Source organism: Charadrius vociferus, unplaced genomic scaffold, assembly GCF_000708025.1.
Source record: "Charadrius vociferus isolate BGI_N301 unplaced genomic scaffold, ASM70802v2 scaffold324, whole genome shotgun sequence".
NCBI classification, from domain to species: Eukaryota; Metazoa; Chordata; class Aves; order Charadriiformes; family Charadriidae; genus Charadrius; species Charadrius vociferus.
Window position 1 is genome coordinate 1,888,755 of NW_009648041.1, and position 13,394 is coordinate 1,902,148.

Below are 13,394 nucleotides of genomic sequence, written 5' to 3' on the forward strand. Positions count from 1 at the left end.
TTCTCCATATTGTCTTTTGCAATACTTTATGGAAAATACAGCTGAAGACTTGCACCTGGGCTGATAAGGAGATACGTACATTAAAACAGAGAGGGGTGAATATTATTTCTATTTGTACATAACACAGGTGAGGTACTCTAGGGGCCAGCTGGGGAGGAAGAGGAGAAGAGGGAAGAAATCTCTCGCATGGTGACCTCCTCTGCATAAAGGAAAAATTACACAGAACAAGGATGAAATCACTCAGAGTTACAAAACGTATAGAGTCATTATGCTGCAAATTAAAAAAACCACTCATGCTTTAGGCAGCACTGTGGTGGTTGATTTGTACGGCAAGAGCTTCAACAGCAGCTTCAAGTCACGTTAACAGGTAACTCGGTAAAGGAAAGCTTGTGATCCCCACAGCCTGTTACCTATATTTTACAGTCAGAAACTGTACAGGTATGTGAAATACCCTATTTGTTACCAAATATCTTTTAGAAATACAATGACTTTTAACCTCAAAGTAAGCATATCTACCATTAAGTTAGCATATCTACCATTAACATACTTGACAACTATACTGATACTCAGGTGTTGGTTACCTAAGGTTATACTTTTAACAGTCAAAGAGCCTTCAAACTGAAATGAATAACACCCAATCATTACAAAAAATGATGACAAAGTTACAAATGTCTAAAACTCCCAGTCTGCATTTTCTTTCACGTTTAAAATATTGATTACCTCAAAGAGAGAGGAACTGTCAATGTCAACAAGAAGATCGTTCAGCAAATGAGATCCCCAGAAAGGAACAATACAAACAGATTTATGTTTTTTGATGTTGGAGAAGGGGTATCAGATTCTATTTACATCGCTAACTGATCAATATAACTTATTAATCTAATTCTGCTGGAGTACAGCACGGCACATGCATTGATATTATTCAGTGCTTTGTTAGGAAACAGATCAGAAACTATTTGAAGATCCTTAGTAAACATTCACAGGTCATTATGTTTGAAGATGACAGGTATTTTTTAAATACTCTTTATTTGAGTAAACTAGGAGTGTCAACTTTATCAATATGCCCTTAGTTTAAAAGGTAAGGTGGGACAAAGCTTGCTGTGAAGAATATACCATAGATACAGTAAAAATAACACCCTCCAGTTCTTCCTCTGGAGTTGCACTTGAAGGTAGCTGAAAGGGTTATCAGCTTCATAAAAACAGATTTTTTTGCCCTTATCAAATAGCTTAATATAGATTATAAAAAGGATTTCTTGCTATTATTTACAAATTCATGAAATATGACATTCTAAATTAAAGCCTAAGACCAGTCTATTTCTAAACAAGAGACTACAAATATCCATCACAATGGCTCCCAGCCCATAGGTAATGCTGTATGGGATAGATGCCTCCCTGACCCTTATTCCATCACGCAGCACATCATGGCCCGAAACCTTAATTTTGTCTCTTATGCAGCTGGAAAGGTCAATGTTTTTACTTCTCAACCTTCTTCTCATCCCCACATTTCTGCAGATTGCCACAGAAGGGGGAACAGTCTGATTTCTGTGTTTTGTTCAGTCCTTTCCCCAATTTATCTTTTGTGCAAAATAGCATGTATATTAAAAGGGAGTTGGATCAGATAAAGCAAGTTCCTATTTTGATAAAAATGTTGGGGTTTTTTTGGTTTTGTTTTAAACAAACCAAGGATATCTGGCAGGTATTCTTGATGTCTGAACACTAACTGTTCCCATTCCAAAGGCATCTTTGACAGGATGAAATAGCCTGTTATTTAGCGATCTATAGTCAAAGTACAGATTAGGAAGATTTTTTGGCTTTGCAGCATTTTTGAAAGAGGGGACCTGGGACCTCCATCAAAACCAAAACCTCAACGATGAATAGGACAACGCTGGCCATACCCAAAACGTGTTGTCCTTCCTCTCTAGTAATACTCCTGTATTTTCCAAACTGACGTTTAGCTAAATAATCCTGTCCATGCACCGAGAGCAGCAGTTTCCACAGGAGGTGAAGGACGCATATTGCCGCGAGCGATTGTGTGTTGCCAGCCTACAAGGACTGTGCATCTGACAATCAATCCATAAACATTGGAGAGAGAGCACAAAATTGGACCCTTTAAGTTATTTCCCCACATTTCAAATCTACTTGACAACAAATCTGAAAGTCAACTGTAATTTTAATCATCCAGTAATGTTTTATGTTAGCCAATTACAGGGCTCCAAGAGATTAGCTGAATGTTTCATGTCTGATAAATATGTGACTGGGACTAATTCACTGGACCCTTCTCTAACCTGCGTTAGGTATAAATGAGTAGAGCTTCACTAAAATCAATCGAGCTGTATCCAGTTATACTGTCACAGAAATTGGTGCTATAGACTTGGGATAATTTTCCTAATAAAAATAAATTTTAACCAGTAGATTTTTGACTCATACTTGTAATCTAATATTTCAGGCAATATACAGACCTACTAAATCATCCGCTTTCCCTGCATGCATTCCAGATGAGCTTTGCTTTTTACATCCCTACCTACTAGCAAGAATGCTCATGAAACACCCCATAATTCAATTATAAGTACCTCTAGGAACCTTCTAATTATATGTTAGGCAGGTCAGAAATGAAATAGCCATGCTACCCTTTAGTCTTGGATAACAGACTTGAAACGGTGAAAAGAAAAGTTCATCTGTTCATTAAGGGGCCAATTGTAATACGGTGAAGGGCTTCAGCAAGCTGTTTTGTTGAGATCTGAATATCCGTGAAACAAGCCCCTCCGAAGCTGGAAGTTGAGCGAGTCCTGCCTTTCAGCCACTGCATCAGCAAAGAATGGGTCGCTAGTCTGCGGAGTAGATGCCGTTCATTAGTCACTTGTTTTCTCTTACGCTAAATTCAGTTGTAGGAGTTCACAGGAGCAGAATGAAAAACAACTACAGGTACTTAAAGGTGCTATTCTTTTCTTAGAGATTTCTGCACTAGTCTTAATTAAATCTTCCATAGGATTGCAGGGCTTTTTAAAAAAAAAAAAAAAAAAAGATACAAAACAAGAACATGTCCATCAGGCAGGTTTTTCTAAGCTCTGACAGCTCTAAATGCAGGCAGCTGCAATACAAGCTTGTCCTCAAATCCTTGACAATGACCTTAACCTCAGGGTGAAAGATAATGTAGTTGCTATGCTCATTCTGTGCAGAGTGTCTACTGATCAGAGGCTTGTGGCAAAATATGTATATTTTTTTCTTATGATATAGACTATTGTTCACTGGCAACTCAAGTGATACCACAACATTATCTCTATGACAGGTTTGAGGTTTTTTTGTTATTTTTAAATGTGAAGGAATGGCACAAATTCAGGCAGACTTCCACTTCAACAGCTAGACAAATGACTTTGTAATGCCTTCCAAATTAACCCCTCCATAGCCACATGGCTGAAGGTGAAAAGAAGAATTAAGCAAACAAGCGATCTAATCCCAGGTACTTTTACAAGGTACTTCACACAGCCACCTACACCATTGACAGCGACATTTCCCATACAGAGTGGTGCTGTTACCTAAGAGCAGTATCCTCCAGTGGTGAAAACCGTCCCTTAATTGACTTCCTTGGAGTAATGACAATTTACATCCTAAGGATCTGCCTCAAACTGAGAATCTGCCTTCATTATTTAAAGGCAGATAAATTTTGAACTAAGAAAAGAGACAGCCATGTAGGAACACTGTAATCCAAGGTGCCTACCTTATACTTAAACGACAAAGGAAAACTCCTGCAGTAAAACTTCAATATTAACATTATTATTAACATTGCATCATTATTATTATTTAATTACTATTGAGATTTCAGTAATAAATTAAATAAATGTAGGAACGGCTGTGGGACTATATTCTGGTGCGATCTGGGGGTACGGCCACCCCAGCGCCGTTGGCGGCGGGAGCTGCCGAAGGGAAGGATGCGTTCAGCTGCTCGGCGAGGGGGCAGCTGCACCGCCTGCTCTGCAGAGACTCCGCTTTACTCCGCAATGACAGAGCATATGGAAATTTTAGCTGCTAAATATCAAAGTCTCTGTCGTTCAAGTGCAAACCGCAATTTCTGTCAGTGTATAACCTGGCTAGATTTTGAAGGTTTTCACAATAAAAGGCACGTTCTGACATAAAGGCTGTACCCTCACCAACCTTCAAGTCCCTGTTCTGAAGTCTGGGCACAACAGACCAGTTCAAAAAGAGCAGCGCGATTGCAGTACTTGCAAATATTTCTCATAGGAGCGTACAAAAATAGTCATTCCAAGTGACACTTGTTAAGCAGGGTATTTCTCACAAAGGGGAAAATCTTTTTGCAAAGGCATTCTGAACAAAAATAGGAAGAGACGTGGATAGCACAGAATGCACTTACACTACACATACTTTTTGGTGGGTGTGCACTCTGTGAACATGTCTCTTCTTATTCAAAGAGCTGGGGTTTTTTACATTACATTAGTCAGCGAAGAAATTAAGGACAAAAACATTTTCATGTGGCAGCCAAAACTAAATAATTTAATGCCTAAATGAAAACATGAAAAGAAATATCTTTTGGCTTTAATTAAATATTTTACTGCAGGAACGTTTGATTTAGATATGAGATTCTTCTTAAAACATATTAAAATGAAAGTAAGCTAAATTTGCCCTTGAAAAATTATGTAAGTCTTTTTAAAAATACTAAATAACTGTATTTTTATATCAAAAATTAAGACATTGTTAAAATGGTCAAAATCACTTATCAATTTAGACCCAAATGAGCATAGAGATTTAATTGTTTTGTTACAGTAGAATAATCAATTTAGACCCAAATGAGCATAGAGATTTAATTGTTTTGTTACAGTAGAATATTTTGGCCAAAATCAGTCCAACCTGTCTAGTACTAGTATGATTTTGATGATCATCCAGATATGTTACCATAATCTTTGAACTGATTTCTTAAATTATTGCCAGCCTACAAAACGGTTGATAAAACCCAATAACATGAGCTTGATTTTACATATAGCAAGTATTCAAACATGTGGTTGCTTCTTTTCTTTTCTTATGAGAAGAGAGATAGAGATGCAGTTAGCGGGTGCATCGGGAAACTGCGTCTACAAGCATTCAAAGATTTTTGAAAAATTGATCCAATAGCAAAATCGTTACCCATAACTACAAGTGCTACCGTGTAATACCAGTTACTTTTATCTATTCCCTGCTCTTGGTTATCAGTACCCACTGAGAAAAGACTGGCCTTCCCAACCTGAAGGGAAAAAATTTGGGGGTACACTCCTGGTCTTCACTCATCTTCTGTCCACACCTATTCCAGATGAACAATGTCAGACAAATCAGAAATCCCTGTCTGTGAGATTTCACCCTTAAATCAAAGTAATCCTGCAGAAATCTATTATAGCTCCTCTTTTCTTAAATGCCTCGTGCTTTTTCATGCCATCTTTCCACTTCAAGAATGTGTTTCTGCTTTTTCCAAGATGCTAATTTGTTCGTGGTTGGTTTCTTGTTCATTTTTGATGATTTCTTGAGAACATGGTTCACTAGATCCTACCAAAATATTTCACTCCCTGTGTTCCATTGAATTCTCTGTCAATCAATTCAAGATTTTACTTTTTAGTTTTATCTATTCTCCTATTAATTTTAAATCCCATATTAAAATAGGGGAGGAAATAGAATAAAAGCTGATAGCAACTTAGAACCACAAAGGTATATTGAGAATGTGTTAACACGATATTGTCAGACATTTATAAACTTCTTCCAATGAACTTTGAATTACCCTGGTCCTTTCATATTTTCCAGTTAACATACATACAGCTGCTCTGCCATGTAATCAACTGATTGTTACACAAGCATTTGCTAAAGCTATGACAAACTCAGATTTATGAGGTCAAAAAGTTCAAACTTAATCCATTCAATAGCTGCAATTTATCGTCTGATGATAATTGTATACACAAACATTGTAATGATTTAGATGACATAGTGTAAAGATGAAATCCGTTTATTTTAAAAGGGTTTCTAACCCCTAAAATATGTTGCCACGAACACCTTTCTAGGTCTGCTTTTAACAACATAGTTATTATTGTTTTATTGATCAGGATTTTATTACTGATTTGACACTTATATTTCACACTAATCGAAAAAGGTGTAATTTTTCTACAAGAATAAGACTGTAATTAATTATATCATTATTGTGTTTTCAATTCCTTCCTTTTAAAGGGCCCTAGAAAAGAGTGCTTAATTCATCATACATGTATTATAAGGAATATGTAAACCTCTTTAAACAGACAGAGAGCATGATCCTTTTGGAGATGATGGGATATGACATAGGCACTATATTTATAGATTCTTACCTCTATAGTGACCTGATTTTATAGTGACAGCTATTGTGGAATGGGCTAATAAATTAGCAACTTAGAAAGCTTGGGTATCTAAAGCTATTACTATTCATTACTTTTGTAACACTTATTAGCGACCATTTTCTAATACTTTCAACAGATTAGAAAACAAGCTGCAGAGAGCAGAGAATGGTATGGCAGAGCAACAGTGTTACCTATATTATATCATATGTGTAATTTTATATGTGTCTTTATACATACACATAACCTCAGTTCACCAATTTAGGAAACAATTGCTACAAACGGACAGCATCTGTATTCATCTATTTCCTCTAAACATAAAACATGTTCGTGATTGTAAATTTCCCAGAGACTCTAAAACAAGTAGCTAAATGTGAAATTTAAATTGATCTTTGGTTTATTGCCATTGATTTTGTCAATTTTCTAAATGTAACTGTGTTCACCACTGGGAACAGAAACCTGTATATATATCAGTAAAATTTATGCTTTCAACCAACATAAACTGCACAGGAGGAATGACTGTCCTTGCTGTATAAAATAAAATGCATGTGAAGTGAAGGATTTTCTTCTCTAATTAGATACTGTATATTTTTTTAACATCATGTTAGTAAATTCCACATACATTTAAATGCTATTAACAATATTGCTTGCCCATATTCAGTTCAGTTTCCTTACTATAGATTTTCACAAGTAGTTTGTGATAATGGTATTAACCCATATGTCTAATTCACATGTGCAAAAAAAAATTATCAGGGCTCATAGAAACATGCCTCAAGTGTTTTATAAAAATGTTAGCATAAGCATAACCTAAGCTGGCAGATACTAACGCTAATTATTGTTTTCCCAGTTAAAATACAGTAGATTTACATATTTGTACTGTAGTACCCACTTAGTCCACGAGTCCCCTAACACTATGCCTATATACAACTTCCACTTGCAAGTGGGGGTAACTAAAACTGATGTAACAGAAAATATCCTGCATTTTCCAATCTGCTTTTCTGAGTGACAAGTGTGGGATTTTGCTCACTGATGTAGCCAAAGTGCTGTTTCGGTTAACATTGGGAATCTGCCCTCATCAAACCCAGCTTGATCAGTTAGGGAAAACAGCACAACTGCCACAGAAAGGCATCCTGAGAATATTTATTTTCTTAGGATTCAAACCAAACTATTTGCAAACTTGTTTCATGAACCTTAAATATGTGTGTGGGGGGAGAAAACATACAACCTATCTTAAAACTCTAAGTGAAATAAAATCAATGGCTGAGCTCATTTTGTGTTAATAGTCTTCAAATGCCTTCATTGTTTCACTGCTCTTAAGCAACGCTCAAGACAGACACATATATAAGGCTTTATATCACCAGTTTCAAAAAAGGAACTTTTTTTTTTTGCTGGTATAGTGGCCGATAAGATATTAGTATACAAAAACATTTGTCTTAAAAGATAACGTCACTTAGTGTTGTAATTCACTGGGTGGTGAAAAGATGCCCCTCATATTACCATGTCTGCTACGTATGTCCGTTCAGTCAGTTCACAGGAAATCACTTTTTTTTTTCCTCGAAAAGTGATTTTTAAGAGCATTGTGAGCCAGCTTGCAATACGAGCATAAAAAGGGAGCAAAGAACCAGTAACGTTTTCTGTTGTTCATATGCATGTGACAATGTAATGAGCCTCCAACGAGGGCGCAACAGCTCATCACTGCCAGCCCCCCTCTAAAACTACTCCAGGGGCACAGACCAAACACCTCACTTGGGACACCAGCAGCACTTTATCCCCTGGACCTTTGCTCAGAGGTACACCAGTTCCTCCTGAGCAGCTTGTGTTTTTTCCCCCCTAATAAATGCGAGATGAGGAGCAGAGATGTGGCATTGCCTTCTTGTGCTGCAGATGACAGCCGGTAAGTACATCCCAGCGCTGCCCGAGTGTGACCTGCCCCACGTGTCCCACCTCCCTCAACACTCAGCAGCCACCATGTTGAGGATCTGACGAGCTTCAGGGGAGGATGACGGGGGTGCAGTTCCCCCAGGCGAAGGAGACCTTTGCTGGGCATAGCTCATTCACAGAGAGGGGTTTTGCCAGTGCCAGCTTGTGGCGTGACTCACTGCTCCGCTCGCCTGCAAACTGAAGCCTTGACTCTATAAAACGATTTGCAAACAAATGCTTACAGGTATGATAATAAACCAAATGCAATTCCAAACTATACCTAGCAAGAAGAAACTTTTCCAACTGTGCCGCCGTCCCTGTGGCACTGACCTTGGGCGCACACAGGGATATGGTCAGTACCCTCAAGGCCGAGTCAGCTCTTGGCATTTGCAGAGGTAAAACTCATTCTTCACAGCCACCAGCTTTCTATGCCTCCTGCATTAGGCAGAAGGTGAATAGGATTTTCAGGGTTATAATGCTTTAAACTCCTCCTTCCATTACATGTAAGTGTTTGAGTCCATTACCGGATGCAACTCGCAGATTAACCCGAATACGGTACTTTTCCCACCTCTGGCCGTGCATCAAAGGCAAACAGCACAGCTCTCTCCAAGCCAGCTTTTGGGCGAGGGTTGCTTTTGCAAACAGATTTAAAAAAAAATATTGGTTTCAAAATGCTCAAAGTAGGAACTACCTCTGATGCAACCAGGCACAAAACGTTCATTTGGCTCTGTCAGAGGGGCAGAGAACAGAGGCCCCCAGATAAAGACATTTGTGTTTGGAAAGACCAACGGACCACACTGTTATCTCCGATTCCTCCTGGGTGGACTGCCACCGCCGCCTCTCCTGTACTTCTTGGTACACACATTTCCCTTAAACACAATCCCACCCACTCGCGTGTTTTACACGGTAGCTGCCAGCAGAGCCTCTCTTACTCGAGCTCTTTCAATCTCTGTGTTTCAGAAGGGACGGTTACAATGCAATGAGAAGATAAACAAGCCATAATATCTTGTTTTTGCTACTGAACTCATGTTATCAGCAGTGACTTTGACATTTGGTGGGAGCTCTCGTTTTCATACACTTTAGTTCTATTGTGCTTTTTCTGATAAGAAACCTCAGTAACAGAAGTGTACATTTGAGAACGACAAGAAAAACCTCCTACTTTTGCAGCAGTCAGACTGCATTCCCACTTCCACCAGTGCTACAGCAGCTTAGGAGCTGCTTCCAGTTTGCATTGGAAACTGGGAGGATCAGGGTCAGTCTCCCAGTATCTAAATAAAGTCAGTTTGAAGAATTTAGCAGAAACATCAGTGATAAAATTTTCTTTTTACGAGTAAAATGAACCAACTTGACTTATTTTCTACAGAAAAATATAGAATTTATCTGATTGGATAAAATCTCTTCTCACCTGCTCTGCAGCACACATGGTCACCTGTGGGTTTAAGAGCACCACTCTCATCCTAACAGCAAAATGCTGCTCTGCCAATTTTAAATACATAGAACAAATCCCTCCACTTTGAGTAAACGTGAAGCGGTGGGATGATGGTCCTGATTTCTGCAGCAGTGGGACTGAGATGGAAAACAAAACAGGGGAAAGAGCCTGCACTGCTGCTTTCTTCTCTCTCACCCTCCAGCTTTTTCAAAATTTTGTTTTCTAAAGGTTTGCTAACACACTTCTGCCTCATTTCTTAGATCCCACGCTGCCATGGGTGTTTTCACCTCTTGTACCGTGGGCAGAGTCTTGGGGACTCAGATAGAGCATCAAGCATCTGCCACCCAAGTGAATGAAGCATCCCAGAGCCCTGGCAGCCTGCAAGAACAGCAGGAAAGGGGTTGTCTTTCTGCCAACTCACTTTATTGAGGCAGTGGTGAAGGCCTCATCCCCAGATGCAAGGTTTGTCCAGAAACTGGGTGTAGTAAGGAGAGCCCAGCGAGGCACCGGTGGAAGGGATGCAGTGCTACCTTGGGGCAGTGAAGTCCTGAGATAAGGGCTGTCACTGGAGCTGCTGAGGGACGTTTTGCCTGGTGGCACGCAGGCAGGAGGTGTACCCGGTCCCTCTGCTGAAGCATGGCCCAGCCGCTCGCACTGGGCAGGCCAGAGGGACAAAGGATTTGAGGCGGTGGCAGGGCTGAGGCATTCCCAAACACATGCCAGGGAGGACAGGATGCTGAGCTCTGCTTTCTCCTGGGTCACGGGTACAAATCAGCTGCTTGGCCCTTTTCTTATTCCTTTCCTCCCTGGAGGGTTGTGTGATGAGGTCAATTTGAACTGTGCTTACCTGGAACTTATGTTAGCAGAAGGGAAAATGCCAATTACTTATATTTAAAAATAGACTGAGAGAACATACTTTTCTCTCTTTTTTTTTTTTTTCCTTGCTGATTGCCTGGTGGTACTTATGGCTGAGAGAAAAATCAAAACACCATCACTGATTAGGCATTCAAGGCTTGTTTTTGTTTGGGTAGCATTCTAGAGGCGGAATGAGATATTATCTGGTGACAAAGGCGAAGTACACCCTACCTCTCCCAAGGCACGCTGCTCCCTTGCAACAGCAAGACTTATAAAAGCAACAGGTTGAGTTTAACAAATTTCACTGTTTTACTAGAAAGGTCTCACGTGCTCTAGCCCACAGATTTCCCTTGTGTCAATGAAGACCGGTGCCTTCAGTGCAATAAACTAGACTGAAACAGAGCCCACAGTGTCGCCGCTGCTTGTTACGCAGCTCTTCATGGTGGAGTAACCTTCACTTGTCTGAAGAGAGACCAAAATGCCTTAAAGGTACTTTACAAAACAAAGAAGTGACCGTGTCATTGGCTACAGGTGAGCAAACAAGGAGAATTCGGAAATATCCAACAACTCATCTTGAAGTTTTACTTTGAAGAGAAAAGAATCCTTCGTTCATGTGAAGGATGTCACATCTGCCTGGGGAACAGGCGCTCAGAGAACACAGCTGAGCTCCTTGGTTCATATTCATGGGAAACCCTTTGGACTTCAAACACTTCAGCTATTAGAAAGTAGGTGCCTCTGAGACAAATCTAGCTTTCTTTTCATTTTGTTTGAGCTTTTGAAGCACATTTGAATAGTTCACTTTTACAGTAGTCAGAGAGGAGTGCTAGGGCAGAGCCATGCTAAGTTACCTCCATGTCTTCAGATATGTTTTAGGGTAACGGGAATTTTAGGAAGGAATTGATAACTACACGAAAGAGAGGAAGACTTATGGGCTTTGCAGCCAGTGTGTTAGGGTTATTAAAGTATGCTTTGTTATCTTCACACATAGTAGAAGCTTTATGAATTATTCTTATGGAGATGATTCCTCGTTTTAATGTCTGAAAAGCCCTAAAGTTAGATGACACTTTGATTGCTGCTTTCACTGTGTAAGTACTCACAATATCTCTGCGTCTCATGAAAATGAATATTCCCATATTTTCCCCAAACCAACTGTTGCAGACATGAAAGACAATAACAGAATTTCTCTTTGTTTTTCAAAACTTGCCCAGGGAGCAACCCTGGACTTGCTGCACATACGCTGAACAAGAAGAGAACTACTATCCAAAGATGGTAAATGAAAATGTACACAAGACCCAGAACACAAAACCTTCAACACGTTAAAATACCTTCTGGAGATGTTTGTGCTCTGTCTGTTACCCAGTCTGTTCAGGGTATGGAAGAACAAAAAGAGTGAAAGCATCCTTGTCCTTCTGACTCAGGAAACACTTAAAAGCTCTAGTATTAAGGGCTGAACTAGCATCTCACAACATTTCTTGAGATTTGAGGAGTATCTGCAGTTCTTTTGACCCAGCAATGGAGGACGGAAATGCAAGCGTTTGCCTTGGGCCACTACAGAGATTATTAGGAAAACTGTATCAGTTTTCCTTGTTGCAGTGGCACGAGCTCAGGTGTACCCAGGGAAAGAGGAGGTAGAATTAAGGGACCTCCCTTTTCAGGGACCATCAGCATGCCACACATGCAGTGGGGTAGGAGTGAAAGTCACATGTCCATCACTGCCGCCAGCGGCACACGTAAACTCTACAGGGCATGAGAACACATGTATCTGCTGGGTCAGAATAACAGTGCACCTAAACTCGAACCCAACAGCCTTGTCTGATCTTAAGGGATTTCAAAAAAATAGGGAAGATAGTCTGAGTTTTGCTTTTTTTTCTTTCCAGTGTTTTCTTCTTGAAAATGCAATAAGAGTATCAGTACACATGTACAGACACGTGGACTACAGGTGATTTATCCAAGCCTTTTTTAAATGTTTGTGTGTCACGGTGGCTGTTTCATGTTTGCATCGTCTCCTTTGGAAATTCTATCCATTCATAAAAAAACAGATTTAAGGCTTTTGGGAGACAGAACTACAAGCACATTGGTATCTATAACAGATCCTGAAGAACGTAGTATGCCAAAAATCAGGTGTAAGACTTTGGACATATGGTGGGTTTTTAATATGTAGAAAACGTTTTTTTCTTAGAGTAATAGGAAGAAATGACTTTGTTATGCATAAAAGTGTTAGCTGAAAAGCATTTGTAAAGTGACTGGTATTGTTTGGATGTTATTTCATCAGTACTCAAAAGTAAAATTTTACATTTCCAGTCACTTGCAGAGCAAGTGTAAATTTAAACAACAAGTAAGCTATGCTCAGTACATTACGGAGTGCCTAACCACTGGACAGAGCTGACAGATGCATGTGTACATTGGGTGATCTTGAGAGATAAAAGCCCATGTTTGGGGGTTTGGTTTGAGGCATACTTTCCACAGGATGAGATCTCTGATACCCATTATTTGTTTTGCTCTAGCCAAGCTAGAGAGGTTTCAAGCACGATAACAATTGTTGGAGTTTACTCTGTGAAAACATTTGCTTAACATTAGCAATATGGAGTGTTACTTGCGGACTGTCTCTAACACAAAAACCTATGATATTTCCTATAAGAATTATATACGTTTCATTTGGCTATTTAGACAAACAAATATAAGTAAGAAAGTTGTTTAGCTGGTCATCTACACGTCAGTCAGCATCACTAATTCAGAACACTGTGTTTAGGTCCAGCCTACACCAGGACCAGAGCATGTCCTGACATGTGAAGACCCCTTCAGTGCTTCATAAGCTTGGGTTTTGGTTGCACCGTGCAGCTTGGCATTGTGAAACTGGT